Source organism: Vicugna pacos, chromosome 12 (genome assembly GCF_048564905.1).
Source record: "Vicugna pacos chromosome 12, VicPac4, whole genome shotgun sequence".
NCBI lineage: Eukaryota > Metazoa > Chordata > Mammalia > Artiodactyla > Camelidae > Vicugna > Vicugna pacos.
Genome location: NC_132998.1, coordinates 24,729,697 through 24,749,020, shown reverse-complemented (window position 1 = coordinate 24,749,020; position 19,324 = coordinate 24,729,697). Strand labels below are relative to the sequence as shown.

The 19,324-nt window shown below is 41.0% G+C and overlaps 1 long non-coding RNA gene across 2 annotated transcripts in view; it reads right to left on the bottom strand.

Annotated features, from left to right (window-relative positions):
• Positions 1-19,219, bottom strand: part of LOC116282640 (uncharacterized) — a 138,494-nt gene extending 119,275 nt beyond the window's left edge. For both annotated transcript variants that reach the window (XR_012078441.1, XR_012078442.1), the window contains exons 1-2: positions 19,088-19,219; positions 15,123-15,197 (exon numbers count right to left, since the gene is read on the bottom strand). This is a non-coding gene — a long non-coding RNA (uncharacterized lncRNA). The remainder of the gene's footprint in view (positions 1-15,122; positions 15,198-19,087) is intronic.
• Positions 19,220-19,324: the final 105 nt, after the last annotated feature.

Here is a 19,324-nt window from a genome sequence, read left to right as displayed (position 1 = left end):
CAGAGACCAGGCTGCTGAAGCCTCATTTAGTTCTTATGTTTTGCAGGTACAAAAAAACTAGAATTGAATCTAAAGTTAAACTAAACCAGAGGACAGTAAAGCCATTTGCTTGGTGGCCTCTATAATAAGCTGCCCTTTTAGAATAAGGGACAAGTGAGTGGCAGTGGCCCTCATGGCTCACAGAGGCCCTGGGTCCCTCAGCATTTCCTACATTTCCCTTCTATCTCCCTCATTGGAATGAACCCAGCAACATTCCAAAACATATATCCCTTAACTGTATATGTACGATAACACTATTGTTATGTGTTGTTATTATTTCATTTTTACAGATGATGAAACAGAGTTTCCCTAATCATTTTGTAGCTCAGGGCCTGATACAAATTGAGGGCTCAATGATGTTTGTTATTAAACTGAAATTTGACCAGTTCTAAGAAGTTAGCCTCATCATGGTGGAAACCCTGGCCTGGGATGAAGGCAAGTGTTTTCCTTAAGAGTATGAACATACTGACTCATCGCTGGTCTCTAGGAGTTCTCTAGGGGCTACTTTTCCTTGACCCTCTTAGAGTCCCTGGATGGGTCTGAAAATTAAACTGACAAAGACAGATTAATATATTAAAAAAATACAAATTTACTGAATATAAGTTTTATGTTATACGGGACCCTTCATAAGAAAATGAAGATCTGAACAGTTAGATCTGTATTTTTATGCTGGATTTGATAAAGAGTGGTCAATGTAGAAATATGATAGGTTAGGGATTATGAAGCATGTATAGCAACCTGGGGAAAACTTAGGAAGGTGTGTGTTAGGATCCTTCAAGGGTCCATTTGTCTTTGGAGACAAGGATGCTCCTTTCCTCCGGATATACAGAAGGTATCTCTCACATGAGGGTTTTATGACTTTTCCGGGGAGAAGGCTGTGGAGGGAGAAGGTCAGGGTGACCTTCTTGTTTCTGCTGTTTTCTCAGACTCCCTCAGCTGAAAATATTCAATATTCCAAAGTGCCATGTTTTGGGGTAGTGTGTCTTGAACCCCATCAGTGTCAGTCAGCCTTCTCTGTGCTGCTACTTAATAATAGAGTGGCTGGGAAAATCCCTTCCAATTACTCTGTAATGCTCAGATTTGTCAGGTTCTATTTCAGCACATCCCAATGTGCTGATAGGTGCAGCTTGTAAAGAAGTCTGTGTGGCCCAATAATAATGGCTTCAATCAGGGAAGGTGGTTTCTTCACTGCATGGCATCCTTTCACCTTTAATATGCTAATGTGCACTGGGAATTTCCTAAAGGGGGACAAATATTTCACCCACTCTCAGCAGCACTTTCCTTCCACATTTTGTCACCTCTGAAGGTAGAATGCATCTTCCAGTGGCTGTTAGTGGAGTAGCAGTTGTGCAGCGGTGGTCATCGCATGGGCACAGGTGAACTTGGTCACAGCCGTTTCTGTTGTCGTCATGTCGGTTGAGTTAGGAACAGTCTTAGAACAACATATGTGATGTTTAACTGCTCTTTAAAGATCTTTGTAAATATCACAGCATGATTTGGCACTATAATCAAAAGTTACTATATATGTCAAAAGGTATGGAAACAAAGCAGTGGGGGTGTATGTATGATGTTACAGCAGCAAAAATTCATCATTGCAGGGTTAACAGCAATTCCATATTTTTTTTTTGCAAAATAATAACCGAGTGCTTGGTAGAAATTAAGATAGGAAGATGCCCAGTGGATGAGGCTGTATTTTGTTACTGAGGTAGGTGTGAAAGGATTGCCTGCCACATACGAGACCAATGCAACAAAACTCAGAACTGCTAAACCCGTGGAAGAGCATCATGTCCTAGTTTAACTGGCATTGCTTTTTCTTTCTTAATGGCACATAACTGATAGTTTATAGGTTTGATGACTTATGTTAGTGTGAAGCATTTCCAGTCTTATTTGACCACAGACTCTTGTTTCCTCAGGAACATCTCTTGAAACTAGTGTTCTGTGGAATATATTTGTGATAATATCTACCATTTATGATCTGCCAGTCACTATTTAAATACTTCACCCTATACTAACTAAATGAATCCTCACTACCATCTCATCAGTAGGCACTAGTATTATCTCAATGCTGCAAATAAGGAAACTGAGGCATGTGGAGATTGAGAAGCTTGCCTAAAGTCACACAGCTAGTGTGGTAGAGCCAGCATTCAAACCCAGGCAGGTGGCACCAGAGCATGTGTGCTCTACTACTACAGCACATAGTTGGGGAAACCCTGTTCTAGCCACAGACTGGGGGAGAAGAGTCTCGCCCATCTGACCCAACGATAAAAAATGAGTGAGTCCCACAACTCCCACTGACTCTTAAAATATTCAGCAGGAATCTGCAAAAGGGGGAAGATTTCCCTGCTCTTTTTTGATACTGTGAATACATTATTACCTTTTTTATATATCTAGACAATCTGCACTCCCTCCAGGTTATGAAGATTAAGAAAGAAAGTTACTTTCAGTGGAACACTGAAGCATTACAAATTTAACCTGAATAAAATACCAGGAACAAGCCGAATAACTATCGGGCCCAATTTAGGCCATATCTAAATGCTCTGAAAGGATGCGTTACCTTACAGGTTGTTGCTCCCGTGAAGGGTAAGCTAGTGATATTTTTCACAAAGTTGGGGGGGGTGAGGATTTACAGAAATTAGACCACTTTGTGCCACCCTACCCATCCTCTGACTAGCAACTATTTGCGAGAGAAATTTCAGTGAACCAGATGGACTTGCTGATAGGTGTGACAATCTCCTGTTCGCTCAGCCCCTAGGGAAGAGGCAGGTGACAGAAGGATTCAGGCAATGAAATGAAACAGAACAAAAGGTGGTGTCACTGCTTGGAGCCACAATGCCGTTCAGGTCCCCTCAGCTCAAGTTTCCCAGGCAGGTGATGGCAAGGATGATCCTGCACAGTCCATCTCCCTGAGAGGTATGGAACTCTGCAATGGGCTTTCTCCACATGTGGGTTGCTTCCTGAGATTAGTTTGGCCTTCCTGAGAAGTGTCTGGCCTTATAAAAGCTGCAAGTGACTACAACAACCAGTACCTTATGGTAATTTCAGGAAATTATACTCTTCAGGGGACAAAACGCTGTTCAGTTGCTATTTATCTGTGCCAGTTGGGTAAGAAAGGAAGATGACTCACAGCCCAGTCCAGTGGGACCAGTGAAAGGCTTGATTACACCTTGGTTCCAGGCTGTCTGGTGGAGCAAATACCTTGGCATTTTTGGGTCCAGAAGGACTGTAATGATTACACAGAGTCCAAGATTTAACTTGGGATTGGCTTTTATGAGAGAGAACACACAGGTGTTAGAGTAGTTGTGAACAGGATTATTTTCTGTTCATCACCCAAGGAGGATGAAAGGTATGGATTACACCTGACTTTGTGAATTGCAGCTCCAAATGGAACCAGGTAAATGGCAGCTATCTAAATAAACACAAAGAAGACATTACAATTTCCAATCAAGAGAAAACTAATAAATGGAGAGTCTGGGTGCATTACAGTAAGTCATCCTTGTGTCTAATAGCTGCTCCATACATATATTATGGTACAAACCAACAGGTAATAAAATTTTGACAGGGTTCATTACACTAAATTTATAAATCAAGCTTCTGGGCTTAAGCACCAGGGACAGTCTTTGTTCTGGAAAGCTGCAAACTAGAAGGAATTGATAAGAAAGTACTAGAAAGAGTCCAGCTGTTAGCTATTACCACATTTCTTTTGAAGATACTATACAAGGCATGTATAGTTACAGTGAGAGTATCTGAGGAGATTAAAAACCATGGTTACATTAATGCACACCTGTCCCAGGGGAACTGCGTTCACTTTTCTCTCACAATGTATGCTTCCTGCGGCTTCTGTACTTTGTCTGGCAGGCTGCCTTCGGAATCTGCAGTGCCTCCCTCACTTTCAGCAGAGTCAGAGGATGGAAGCCATTAGGCTGAATTGATGCTAGAGGCAAGACAGCTAGTAATCCACCTGAGTGCCAGTCAAGGATGTGCCTGGCAGCTCAAACAGCCTCACACACAAATATTTTTCTGGAGGTAGAATGATTATAGAGAACTGCTAGTTTCACAGTGCTGTTAATTGTCTTTAATAAAATTAAATCTGAGGTTTCCTACCCATATGATAATCATCTGAGCTTAGAGAAAACATTTGAATACCAATGAGTTGGTATGAAATAGTAATTATATTACAAAGTTTCTTAATTCCCATTTCATTTGTTTACTTACTACTGTAAGCAAAGATAACTATTTCAAGAACTTTTTAACCCAGTCTGCAAAACCTGTACGGCAACCAGGGCATATTCTCTGAAGGGCTAGCCTCTCACTGGGCAGAGTTTTCTGAGGTAACAGACCACTGCTTTTCTCTCCTCTAACAAAAAGCCAAGAGTTACAAATTCCTACTTAGGCCCCAGGAAAAAGACTGATATGTTCAACCCTTCAACTCACCACCTCAGTTGTGTGCTGGAGACAAGCTACAGTCTTTCGTTCACAGACAAGAGGTGATGAATGTTGAGGGGAGGACTCAGCCCAGCTTTTGCACTTTCAGTGTTAAGAGTGCAGGCTGTTCAGCCAGCTCTACTACACTCTCTTCTGAAGAGTGAAGACCTGGAGTTCAGGTAGGTGTGGAGTTGTCATTTGTAGAGAATATATGACTGATTTTCAAACAGACTTAAGTTAATATAGCACTTCATTATTTGTGCATTATTCTGTTCCTTGTGGCCTGGTAAAGAAGAGAGCACATGACTTTCAGAGCATACCACAGAACACGTGTTTCCTTGTAGGGCAAGGCAGTTGTCAATTTACAGGGATGCTTATTTCATAATGACTGATGGTTGCGGTTGGGTGAGCTCTCAAAGCAATCCTAGTGACCCTGCTTATAAAATGAAAGTGAGGAGGTAGAAGATGGGACTCGATGTTTTTCAGGTATCTTCTGTGATTCATTTAGAATCAAAGAAATAAAGAGAAGACAAATTGCATCCTTTTTTTTTTTTAAAAAAGTGATCCCTACTTCTTCCTTCCCCTTCACAGCCCAGAAATACAGTTATTTTGTGTAACTGAAGTGAGGATAAATCCTAGGATTTCTTTTCCTTGGGTATTCAATGTATTTTCTACAATACAGTCTTCCTAGATTATATTTTGCATTCCTTCACAAATGTCTGCATGTAAAGATTACTCTGCATCAGTGATCAGTCATGGGCATGCTACTTAACCTCTGTGTGCCTCAGTTTCCTCACTTGTAAAATGGAGATAATAACATTTCTACTTTATAGAGTTATTGTTGAGGATTAAACAAATTAATACATGTAAAGCTCCTTAGATGAGTATTTGGCATATAGTATAATGTGTATTATTACTCTTATTATTATTCTATATTATCATCAAAGTTTTCTGAGTCTTTGCCATTTACTTATGATTTTCCTTGGTGTAAGGTAGGAAAGAGGTACAGCAGGAACCCTGAAGTTTAGGAAACATTACAACCTTCCAGGATCTTTAATCCGATACACACAAAAATGGCATATACTTGAAACTACATGGAGTAATATGCTACAGTATGTAATCAGAATCAAAAGCTGATTTCAGGTGCTGTGGTAACAGAAAGAATGAGATTAATGGGTTTATGCTCCTCAGGGAGAAAGCTGAGTTTGAGCCGGGAAGAACAGGTGGATTGAGTTGGGTGGAGAAAAGTGAGGAGGGCATTCCACCTGAGACCAACATGCAAGCAAACAGAGAGGCCACAAAGAGTGTGAGATGGTCTTTGGGAAGTGGGAGACAGAGCTGGCAAGGCAGGTGAGTGGAAGGAAATAAAATTACACAGAATGGAGCTTCATTATGGAACTTCTAGAAAGTTTCCTCCACTTAGAGGATTCTTCACCTAATGGGCAGAGGAGAATAGTAAGTTTCTGAGTAAAGGACAGAATAGACAGAGACTTTGAGATTTCTGTGATTTAGGGTATGGAGGCTGAGCCCAGGAGACTAATGAGGAGCTGGTTAGTGTGAGGAAATGGGGCCCAGTCTTGGGCATAGCAGAGGGATGAAGAGGAAAGAATAATTCGGGAAATAAGCAAGGCTTACATGTCAACTGACTGGGTAAAGGAAATGGAGTAGAAGGTAAGTCAAAGATTATTGCAAATGTTCAAATCTGTGGGTTTGAGAATTACAGATACCATAGAAAATCTGGAGGTGAACTGATTAAAGTGAGAGAGAAGCAAATGAGTAGTCTAAATATAGACTGTATTGTATAAACACAGCTGGCAATGACAGTGTGACCTCCAATAAAGATAATACTTATTATTTACTGAGTGCCAGGCATTATACGTTTTACACATATAAACTCATTTAATGCTCGTGGAAACTATTTGAGATCGGTGCTATTATTATTCTCATTTTTTGAAGGACAAGAGATTAAACAGTTAATAGTTTATACAGTTAAACTGGGATTTAAACCCAAGCCATCTGATTCCAGTGCTTGTGCTACACCACCACTGTGCTTAGTACTCGCAGGGAGTCCAAACTCTGACAGGAAGTGAAGACTGAAAACAACAGTTGGGAGTCATCAGCACAGAGGCGTTAATTGCGGTTATGGGAATGGATTAGCTTTCCAAAGGAGAAAGCAGGCAGACAGGAGAGCAGATGGCCAAGAATGAATCCTGAGGGAGGCCTGCAGTGAGAAGTCAACCATGGGAAATGTGCAGAGCCCCAAGTGAGAGCGAACAGATCAGAGAATACGCTACAGGCTTGGACTTGAAAGGACTGGTATGGGGAGGGGTCTGAGGAGGGAAGTCAGGTTTAAGGAAAGAAAGTTTCATTGGAAACTGAGGCAGTGGGGGAGTGGGGCCGGGGAGGAGGGAGGGTGGGGGTGGAAATGACCCCTTTTTTCAGGGAAATGAAGAAAGAACAGGATGGCCAAATGAAGGGTTTGCTTTTCTTTTCTTTTCCTTTTCCTTTTTTTCCTCAAATAAGAGAGACCTATACCTCAAAAAGCTAGAGGCAACAGGGAGAATGCAATGCGGAAAAGGAAAAGAATACATATAGGGAAGAAAAAATCCTGTAGGAGTTTTAAAAGGAGAGAACCAATAGCTTTTATTGTAGCTGTGAGGAGAGGATTATTGGATTGTAAGCCTCAGGGTTGAAAATGGCCCTTAAAAATTTGGTCATTTGTCTGGCCCTTAAGATAGATGCATTGTATTGAGGAGGATAAAGCTGAATATGCAATTTCCCCCCTAACTATTTACTTAGCAAAGAAATACATGTGACATATCCACTTGCATCTCTTAGGCATCTTAATATGAATAAATCCAAAATGACCCCTAATTTTCACCCTTGCATCTCGTCCTTGCATGTGCACCTTGTATCTACAAGTTCCCCCTCCATCCTTTCAGTTGTTTAGGCTCAAAACCTTGGTTTAATCCTTAGATATTCTGTTTCTCTCCCATATGGCATCCAATTCATCAACAAGTCTTGTCTGATAGGTATTTAAGGTTTATCAATAATCAGATCATTTCTCACTCTCTCCACTGATACTATCCTACTGTCTAAGCCACCGATCATGTTTGTCTGGACTAGTAAGATTTCCCAGCTCTACCCTTGACCCTTTATAGTCTATTTTCCTCACAGAAGCAAGGGTAGTTCTTTAACAATGTCAATTGCATCATCACATTCTGATGTCCAGAACCCTGCAATGGATTTTCATTTGTCTTAGAATCAAATTCAAAGTCCCTGCCCTGCCTACAAGGCCATACCTACCATTTGCCCCCAAGTTTCCTCTGCTCCAGCTACACGGGCATTCCTGAACAAGCCAAGGATGTTCTCAACTCAGGGCCTTTGCAATATGCTGTTCCAATGCCTTGATTCAATCATTCAATAAATGTTTCTTGAGTACCTATTATGTGCCAGGCACTACTCTAGGTAGTTGGGGGCCATCGTAAACAAGGTGGCTAAACAAGCTTGCCCTCACGGTGCTTACACTTCTGGCATGTCTGCATCTCTCACTCCCTAAGCTCAACTGTCACCTTATCAGAGAGCCTTCACTGACCACCCAATCTAAAATAACAATCCCTTCCCACCACCTCACTGTTCCATATTCCTCTGTCTGGTTTGTTTTCCTTAATAGCACCTATCACCTTCTGACATACCATGCTATTACTTCTTTGTTTATTACCTGTCTCCTCCCAGTAGGATGTAAGCCCCTTGGCAGGGACTTTGCTTTTAGTCTTTGCTGTAGTTCTAGAACACAGCTTATCACATAAGATGCTTTCAAATGTGTGCTGAATAATTAATGCATATGCTTGGTAAGCACTTTTAATTTGTAAGTTCGTATTTCAATTCTGAAAATATTTCTTGTATTTTTTTTTTTTGTAATTTCTTTCCCTTTATGTTTTCCCATTTTCTCTTCTTCAAATTCCTATATAATGTCAGATTTTGGACCTCTTCGATGACTACTGATTTTCACTGTCTTTTATTTATTTTCATGGATTTTTTTCTTTTTGATATAACTTTCAGGAGGTGTCCTCAATTTTATTTTCTAACTCTCATATGGCATTTTAAGGTTCTGCTATAATGTCTTCAGTTTCTCAGAATTCCTTTGTGTTCTCCTATTGTTCCTATTATATTGGCATAATCATTTTACTTACAAGCTGGACTGAATAGAATAAAGCAGAAATCAGATTTATTCTTTCCCTTCTCTCCCTATTAAATCCTGTTCCTGGATCTCAGCTAGGTCCCAAACTTTTTCAGTCATTCTTAGGGGGAAAAAAAATCCTTTGGTTGTTTTTAGTCATAAAACAGCCTCCTATTAGCGAGTTTTAAAGTTCTCACGTAGTAGAAAATTCTGATCCACTTCTCTTTCCTTTCCTTCTGCCTCGCCTCCCCCCAAACTTGTGCCTGACTGGGGAGAGATGCATAACTGACTTCTCTCCTTCTATGTTCTACCCTGTCCTTCTCCTCCTCCCTGTTTTCTAGATGCTATTTCTCACCTTTCCAGGGCTGAGCTCAAAAGGAGAGGGGATTAATGAAAAAAGACCTTTTGTAGCATGTGCAGTTTGTAAACTGATGATTTCCTCTGAGGCGGTAGGTGCCCAATTGCTAGCTCCTTCCCTCTAGGGATGTTTTGGAGGTTTGCCCACTGAGGACCTCTGACCGCAGCTCCCTTGCTGTGGGTGGGGCTGCTCAGCAGTAGCCACCGTGATACCACCCTCAGCACCTGGCCTCCTGGCAACCCACTGCTGGGTCACATTTCCCCATGAGGTCAGTCTTAGGTAGGAATGAACATGACCTTCAGTTGGCTCCTTCCCATCTGTCCAACTTGGCCCACAGGGAAACTCAGACAGTCTTGCCCTACTGTGGGCAAAAGTGGAGTTTGTTCCTAATGCACCCACCTCTCATCATTCTGCCATTAAAGCAGCAACCCTAGCTGTAATCTCTCACTGTTGTGTGCCCCTAGGCAGGAATTAGGTTCTAGTCACAAAGTCTAAGGAGCAAGCATCAAGCTCACCGAATGTTTCCTTGAAGCTCTTCTCACTCAGCCTAAGGTAACAAAAAGCACTGTCTCTCTCCAAAAGGAGGGTTCAAGTTAGTATTGTTTAGGGCACAGTAAGTGGAGAAAACTGGAGAACTGAGGAGCATAGATATTAATTTTTCTCCAACCAGAAGAAGAAAAGAGACTTTCTGACAGTGTAGCTCTGTCAGCTGCTTAACAGTTCACTTGATACCGCAGGCAGCAGAAATGTCCCAGCCTGGCCCCAAAGGATACATGCATCCCTGACACATCACTTTAGTTCTGAGATCTGTATCTCTTACCCACAATGTTCTAGAATAGGCAAAACATATGCCTCTGGTACTCACAGAGACAGAAAATAATATTAAAAGAAATACTATGACAGATAATAGTCTTTATATAGATTTTGAAGGGCCATTAGAGAATAGTTGTCAAAAGTATGATCATGGGCATCAGACAGACTTGGGTTTGAGTTTTAACTCCACCACCTATTAGCGTGTGACCTTAGGCAAATTGTTGAACATCTCAGAACTTTGCCTCCCATTGTTAGCAGTAACATGTACCTCCTAGATATTAGAGTTGTCTGTATGCTGCATTGTCTGTTGGTAAGTTGGCATTGCCACCATCACTCCTGTCTAAGGCTGAGAACTTCCCTTCCCAGAATCCCCTTTTCTATGTGGTTCTGGGTTAGAGTTTATGAATGAGACTCTGAGTTTGCAACTTGTACAGGACCTGGAAGGCAGGAGCAAAGGGAGACGACTGTTTCTAGGCCTCGGTTGCCAAGGCTCCTCAGGGCTTAACCAGACATGGGGGCTCACAGCCCTCTCTGTGAGCTCTCACTCTGTACTTATGGCAGGATTCTCGAAGCTCACCATGAGCTGAGTTTCTCCACTCACACTCCAGGGCTTCAGGGTGAAGAGATCAGTGGCTCTCCACTCTTACGGCTGCCTCCTTCTAGACCTTTACGTCCCCAGCTCCACTCCATCCATGCAAGCTGTCATTTCTATATGAAGCCCCTTATATCTGTACCACTTACCTGACAGAACCATTCTGATACAGTATATACAGTCCCAAGACATGTAGCAAGCACTCAGTAAGTATTGGACAATAATGACACTAATCAGAAAAGGTATTGTTTATAATAAATTTGAGACTAACAGATTAATAAGGTTAGAAATGGGTGAAGGGTGTCAAAAAGTAAAAACTTCCAGTTTTAAAGTGAGTAAATCATGAGGATGTAATGTATAGCATGGCAACTATAACCAATAATACTACATTGCAATTTGAAAGCTTATAAAAAAGTAGATCTTAAAAGTCCTCATCATAAGAAAAAAATTTTTGTAACTATGTATGGGGAATGATGTTAACTTATTGTGGTGATTGTTTTGTAGTAAATACAAATATCAGATCATTATGTTGTACACCTGAAACTAATATAATGTTATACATCAATTATATCTCCATAACAAAAAAGAAAAGAAAAAAAGATTGTTAAACCATGTCAGTTCCACTGTTTAGGAACAGTAAAAATGAGGGGTCATACAAAAGGAGACCATTCTTAATACCTAATAACAAGAAATGCTCACACTTCTGTAACACTTTTCAGTTCACAAAGTGTTTGCATATACCTTACTGCATTTGGCTAAGATGGAGTGTATATTGGAAATGAACACTTACTTTCTTAACAATAAAAGCCCATGATCAAGAGAACAGCACAACTAAAAATAACAAAGTGGCTTGTGTTGTAAAAAGAACATTTATTTGAAACATGGATTTGTTCCAGTTTTCTCTCATCAGAAGAGAATGGAGTTGTCCTCTGGCTCATGTGTTCTTTAGTGCCATGACGTGAGCCTTGGATTACAAGGAAGAAGTAACAAACCCTAACGGCTCCATATAATTGCAGAGTTTAGCTTTCCAATTAATTATGGAGCACACACTATGACATGTACATTTGCTACTGTGCTGCATGGTAATCAGGCATAAATGGTAGGAGCCAGTTTATACATGGCTTTAATAGGAATTAATTTTAGGAGCCAATAATGTTTCTCTTTTGGCTCGCTGATATTGACAGTTTTCCTTAATGTTGTATTTTACACACCTATAGGTAGAAAGATGAGTCCTAGGACCAGATCCTCAGGTCCAGTTTCTGTTTTCCTTGCTCCCCTCTACAGTCAGTAGGGGTTCCTGTGCTCCCTCTCAGCTCCAATTCCCATCCATTCTTTTATTTGTGGAATTCATCAGCAAAATGTCCTGCTGGCCTCTGGATCTGGCTTTCCTAATTGCTTGCTTGGCACCAACATTACCACAATTTCTGGAAGAACAAGGCTGTGGATGGTCTACTGTGGCTGCCAAGTGTAACACTGTGCCACGTGGTAAGGTAGAGGAGACCAGCATAAGGAAGGAAAGAAAAGGCCACAGCAAAATTCAGGCCTAGTGCCTGCACAAAGGGTACCAGTGCTGACAGGTACCCTTCTTCACTCCTGAAGGTTTGGGAACTAAGACTCCAATAGCTGCATTGAGACTATTCTCTGTGGGAACAGAGGCTTTTTGTCTATAGCTTCAAATATATGCTGCTTGTTAGAAACACTGACTGCTTAGTGGGAAGATGCTTAAATGATGCACTGTCCACATCCTGTTCATGGAAGGAGAAGTGCTGCTACTACTAGCTGTGCTCTCTGTTGTCACCCCTCTTAGGGACTCTTCACTGTAGAAAGCCACCTGGCCCAAGGCCATGCCTTCCTAGGGAAGCCCCGTATGGCCCAACACAGGACACTCTGACAGGCCATGTTAGTTCTGGACTCCCCATGGGGTTGGCTGAGGCTGTTGTCAGGCCTGCCTTGCAACTTGACTTCTACTCACTCTTATTCCCTTGCCCTCCCTCCACAGGTGTGGACCCTCTAGGGCCCTCACTAATAAACATTCAGGACATGCAACTTCATCTCAGAGTCCACTTCCCAGAGAACCCAGTCCACCACAGACTGCTCACCATATAACCAGAATTTGTTATCTCTATTTTGCAGTGGTTACCTCTGCTGTTCTCTTTGACCTTACCAGTTTGTACCTGTTTTCCTCATTCACTGTAATTTTTTAGAGTTTTAAGAGGGAAAGGAGATAAATGAAAGTGTCTAACCCACTGTTGTATTAGGGTTAAATTGCAGAGAATATAATTTGCTCTAGCTATTCAAAATAGAAAGGCTATTTTCAGGGTATTTAGTGTTGAAGTAGATTTACTGCAAAAATAGCCCCAATTTTTCATTCTTCCTTTACAATGTGACTTTGCAATGCTTCTCATCAAGGGATTGAGTCTATTTCCTTACCCCCTGAATCTTTGCTGGCCTTGTGACTTGCTTTGGCCTACTGGAATAAGGTAGAAAGTCTAATCCTCAAAAGGTCTTGCACACCTTGCTCTTCTTCTTGAAACGCCATGAGAACAATCCAGGCTAGCTTGGTGGAAGATGAGGGCCAACATGAAGTAGGGATGTATTGTCCTAGCCAAGGCCATCTGAGGCCAGTCTGCCTCTAGCTAACCTATCAGCTGATCACAAATTTATGAGCAGGCTCAGTAAGGTCAGCCAAGTTCAACTTGGACCAGTGGAACTGGCCAGCTGACCAACTGATTCATGCAATAATAAATGGTTATTGTTTTAAGCTGCTCCACTTGGGGATGTTTGTTACACAGCATTATTATAGCAATAAGTGATTGATACAAGTAGTTTACAGAATCACTGTGAAGTCTGAAGAAGTAGATTCTGAGGCCACATCACATAACAGACTCATTAAGTTAGGAAGTTGTAGAACCAGGAAAGCTCCCTACTAAGTTGACAAGCCACTGCTATAAACCCTGGCTCCAGAATCTGACACTTCTGCCATGATAGGAAGCTGCTAACTCAGAACCATGCTATTGCTGTTACTGCCATGATTTGTTCCATCATGGTAGATGTGTGTGCTTTATCTTTTTTCCATCTAATTCAGTTTATGTAAGTGCTTCTCATCAGCAGAATGTAAGTTACACCTGGACTTTGGCTGTAACAACATCTACAGTCAAAGGAATTTTTATCTTTCTAGCTTCTGCAGGACATGAGGAGGTTGAAACGGATTTAGAATGAGTCAGCCTCAGTATCTGCCACAGCTATGATTAACTAAAAATGTATGATTCCTACAACTTATTCCATAGTAGTGCTCAATGATACTGAAACAATTTCTTTAAATTCATATATGCAGTATACTTCACAACTGGGCATATTGCTCTCCACACTGTCCAACATCATTAATTCAATCAGTAGAAGTTAAGAGCGAAGGATGAACAACATAATTACTAAGATTTTATGAACTCATTGCTTCTGCAAAGTTAAAATAAAAGTTCCTTAAGGGAACTAACAAGTCACTAAGAAAAGGAAACTGATTTATGTTCTGAAAAATTCTTAGTCCCTTACTGATACTTGATATAAAATGTTAATAGAAAGAATAGTGATTTCAGAAGGAATCATGAGTATTTAGTCTTGACCTGCAGTTATTAAGATATATATACATAACTATGTGATAAAAGAACACTTCAAAATTTGTTTTGGCATAGAGATTTACAAGGTTCTTAGGAAGGAAGGTGGGTATCATCCTCAGATCTGACCTTAAGACATGACATCTGGTTTTAAGTGGTCAGAGAATTAATGCTTCAAAATCTGTGAAGTTACCAATTCTAGAACACTCTGTGGGTGCTTTTGTAGGGATGGTGATTTAAGATGATGAATAATCAGTGAAGAAAAAGGAAGGTAATTCTTAGATAACAGAATCTTCAATAATGAAGGCATTAAAATGAAAAGAATTTTGTGTCCCCCGCCCCCATCTTGTCCCCTGTGCCTTGCTCAGTAGAGGCACAACATATTATTGTCATATATGAGGTCTGCAGTGGTTTATGCCTCACTGAGAATTACTTTACTCCACCATAGCTTGTATGGCAAGGAGTCCCTCAGGCACGCGCGCGCACACACACACACGTCCGTGCTGTCAGGAGAACCTGGAGTCCCTCCAAAAGTTGCCCCACTGATTCAAAAGGTAGACACTTCTTCGTCAACAAAGGCACCTAGGGCTAAAAGTCTGGAGGGCAAATTGCACTTGGCTCACTGGTAAGTCTTAATCACAGACCCTGTTTATTTGATTCTTACTGACATTAATGTGACATATCAGCAATTTTTCTTCTGAGACAGAATCTATGGACTTAATTTTGTCATTATGTTTTCAGTTATGCAATCAGAAATTCATTTACATGAGGAAAAAGCAGTTAATACCTATGGAAAAACGCCAAAGAAAGCAGTTGTCAGACAGACTGCTTTTTGGCAAAGGCTGAGCTCAAGATTTACCAAGGAAAGCCCATGTAATTGTGACCTGGGAGGAAGTTACAAGTGCCAGAGCATTGCTGAGCCTGGAAACTGGAATTTCAGTTACCTTGTAAGGCATTTCAGAGAAAATTATACAAATGCAAACTAAGAATGATGTATCACTGTGTTGATAAAATGGCAGTTTCAAAAACAGCTTTACTCTGTTAAGTTTACTTACTTTCTGAAGCAATGAGGTAAAAAAAAAGAGAGACAACATGTATAAAGTAATTTACCTTGTGCGGGGGAGGAATGAATCTTGAGCAAATGTTAGTCAAAATCTTCCTGATCTCTGGCCTGGATTCAGCTACCTGGGGGCATAACAAAAGAGAAAGTGAAAGGTCCTCGTGATCAAATGTTTCCCAGGATGGAATTTAAAAGCAGCTCCCTTATCCTGTCTGCTCTTTAGTCCCCATTCTTAGATCCAACTTTCTGGCCCCAGATTTAAAAGCATCTTCAGAATACCAGAGTGCTCACATTTAGCCCCTTCCTTGCTTCCTCCTTTCTACCGTTTCCTGTTTTCTTTGTGTAAGCGGCTGTCCCCTCATTTGATTGTAATCACAGTTGAAGGCAAGGGCTGTACTCATCTTTGTATCTTCTTTCTTCAACTTTTATTGTTTGTAGAAGTGTTTATATATAATATATTTTTGTTTGTTAAACAAAAATAAATATAGTTAGAGGCAAATGCAAATTCTCTTCAATTGCTACCAAGTAAATGATGGTAATGATTGTATAAAGATTGTTAGATTTGTGAAGTCATCAACTTCCTGTTTTTAATAGAATGAGTGATATATATATATATAGTTCAAGTACAAATTAACTATATATATATATATAGTTCAAGTACAAATTAACATTGCTTTAAAGGATTTTGATACAGTTTTGTTTCTAAAAGGAGCAACAGCCCTATTGTGATTTATATAAATCAAAGTGACTCTAGAAAAGGTCAATGGAAGGACTTATTTTAAGGAGGAGGCTAGCCCTAATGATAACTATCAAAACCATAAAGTTTCCATATATTTGTAAGTTGAATAAAATGTTCATCTTCATAACTACTGCTAATGGAGTCAGACTCAAGAGGGAAAAACTCTGTGAATGATACCATCATGTGACATTATTTTTTCTTTCCTTTCTTTGTCTTTCTTCGATCCCAACTAATGGTAGACTACACACACTCTTCTACACCTTGCCTTTCTTTCTTTCTTTTTTTTTTTTTAAGATCATTCCATGTTAGCTCATTAAAAAATGCTTTTTTCTTTTTAAGGGCTGTATGGGGGTGTGCAAGTTGATAAGCTATTGTCTCAGTTCTCGTCTCTCACCCTTTGGAAACTGCAGACCCTTTGGACACTGCTAGCTCCCTGTTAGGTCTGCTAAGAGAGGACTCTAAGAGACTAGAATGCCCTCTTTTGCTAGCTCTTCCTCTCAGCAGCCCCTGAACAATGATCTTTACCTCCATGGTGACAGTTGGTTTCAATCTCCTCAATTCCCATTCCCTTCTCTTCCCTCTTTTTTTTTTTTTTTTTTTTGGCAGCCTCATTTAGTCCCCTCAGAGGCTTCACAATCAGCTGGGCAGTGACCCCTCAGAGGTCTGACCAACTCCCGTGAGGTCTCTCCACCCAGCCCTGCGTTCCAGTAACCTCAACATTTTCCCTGTTCTTCCAGCCTCAGGGTGTGAGCTGCTTCCTGGAATTGCTATCTTCTCTTTCGCCTTTTAGCTTTTTAAAGTTCTCCAGTAACTAACTAACCAGTGACTTATGTTAAATTTTCTCTGTTGAAATGCTTCTGGTACTTTCTATTTTCCCAGCCAGATCCTGATGGATATGGTACACCCTTGATATCTGAGGGGTCCAAGATCCCTCCTGGATCTGCTGGGTCAAAAAACCCAAAGGAGCAGAGCAGCCTGAACTGTTATCTGGACCTGCTGCACTGCCTGTTCTTGCTCTGTGCCCTGGAGGAACCATTATGTATTTAACTAGTACCTTGCAGATAGACATTTAAGTTGTTTTCACCTTTTGTTACTGTAAATAATGCAGTAACAACATTAAATGAATTTTTTTTTCACATATGGGCAAGGATATCTGTAAGATAACTTATAAAAGTGAAACTGCTGGGTAAAAGCAATGCAAAATTGCCCTTTATAGATGTTGTACCAATTTAGTCTTTCATAGGCAATAAACGGAAATCTACATACATGAGAAAAGGAAATCAAAAAAGGGAAGGGGGAGCCAGGTGTGACACCCTCATCTCAGTAAGAGTGCCTTAGCTGGAAGAGAGAAGCTCATCTAAGCACAGAATTCAGTACATCACTTGAGGAATTACTTTCTGTCCTAGACTCCATGGACTTCACTTTGAGTCCTTTGGGGAGAAGGAAGGCTAACATACAAAATGGAAAAGTTCTCTAAGACACTTTACTACTCACTTAACAGAGGGTAACACAAAAAGTGTAGTGAGGTGCTTTGCCACAGATCCCCAACAGGGCTGAGCTGCCCAAGGAGGCTCCATGCTGTGCCCAGTGGTGACTCAGTCCCCAGTAAATGTTGGTGGCCAGGGGGAAAAGTGACACCTACAGATGTGTGGCTATTGGAAGAAGTAGCAGTGCTGCTGGGCAAACTATAAATGGGAGCTGCAAGCACAAGTGAGACACTTCCTAGGGGCTCCCCAGGACACCTGAGTGGAACTTAGTAGGGTACTGGTCGGTTTCCTGCAGTATTCGGGAGTGTTAAGAGCTGGTAAAACCAGGCTACAAAACTTTCATTTACTACGGTTGCCTCTTTTTTTTTCATTTCTACATCTTTGGCTCATAAACTGAGGTAGGCGTTTATGAAAAATAACAAAGTAAAATATTCTTCTTCCTTGATTCCTTATAACACATCTCAGCATACTTGGGTTGTGACTAAGTCATTTTTTACCATCTGCTGCTTGGTTTTCTTGTCATTTGTTCCCTGCTCAGTAGAGCTCAACAGCAGTTATCACTGTCCTCGTTCGGCAGACAGGTTGCATTCTACATACTTGGCTTTTACTGATTTCACCTTAGCATTATGTGGAAGCTGTGTGCACAACCAGAGCTGTGCCTTTCCTACCCTGTAAGATCTGGACTATCTTCCTGCAGAGGATTTTTGTTTTATGGTCCATTCTACCTGTTTTTTGCCATTCTTAATTTACACAACAGAGATGCTGTCATCACCAATTAACATTTATCAAGGGCTCCCTGGTGGCATGGCTGCATAGGGACGAATTTAATATTCTCTTTGTATCAGATATCAGGTGGCTGCTTCAAATGAATTTTTAAGTATTGGTGATGATAGAGAAGAAAAGAGACATCAATTAGGATTAGAAGACAAGTCTTTGCAGAAAATGCTTCAAGGAGAGCATTAAGGATTGGCATTAATATTAGAAAGTTTAAAAGAGGGGATCCTTTTCTTCCGTCACCAAATGACAAAAGTAAAAGGCACTGCATTCATTGTTGCTGGAAGAAGCCTGGCAGCATTCCATTCAGACTTCTGCCCTTTGATTGTCCCATTTTCCTCTTATTTCAACCCTTCGAATCTTCAAGGCTGAGTCTGAATATTTCTTCCTGAGGCTTTTCTAATCGTTTCTGCCCTCAGGGATGACTTTCTCATCCAATTCCTATAGCCCTTATCATTCATACCTCTCATTTGTAAATTTAGCACATGATACAATACACCATTACTGACTATGTATGGTCATTCACGCAAATATATAAGGGAACTATCTGGACAATTTTGTTCTCTCCCATCGTCAGGGTCAGCAGTGTTCAGTCAATGGTAGAATCTCAAGGAATATTTATTGATAATGATGTGTAAAAGACTGTTAAAATCAGGTGGAATTTTATTTTTTAAAAAGGGTGAGAGGAGAGACAAGGCCGAAGCTTTGTAATTTGAGACTCATAGCACAATTAATGAATGTTTTCTAAGAGCTACGTATTTTTTTTATTGAGGGGGTGTGTGGGAGGGAAGAACAAAACTGGAAGTGAACAGTCCGTCTTTCAAGATTGATTAAAACAATTTTTTTGGCCTGACTAAGCTATATTTATTTTCCGGCGTATTCCTTTTGCTGCGACAGTCAACAGTGTAGCATATTTGTCGGCTGTAGGAACTGACTTTAGGAACAGCCCTGGACATTTTCATGTCATAAAAAGAAACATTCCGTTCTGTCACACAACTTGGAATTAAGAACACACCTTCACGTTTTCTCACAAGAACCTGGGCGCAGCGAGGCGGCGACTCACGAATCCCAGGAGCTCGAAAACCCATTGTTGCGCAGGAGCCGGCACTCGGGCGACAACCAACCCTCCTCAGGACGAAGCTCCCGCGGGGCCCCGCCCACTCCAGTTCCGGGAGCCTCATTGGCCCGCCTTCCGCCCGCCATCTCTATCCGCCCACGGGGTTCGGCTCGGGAAGGGGACGTCCCCCTTTCC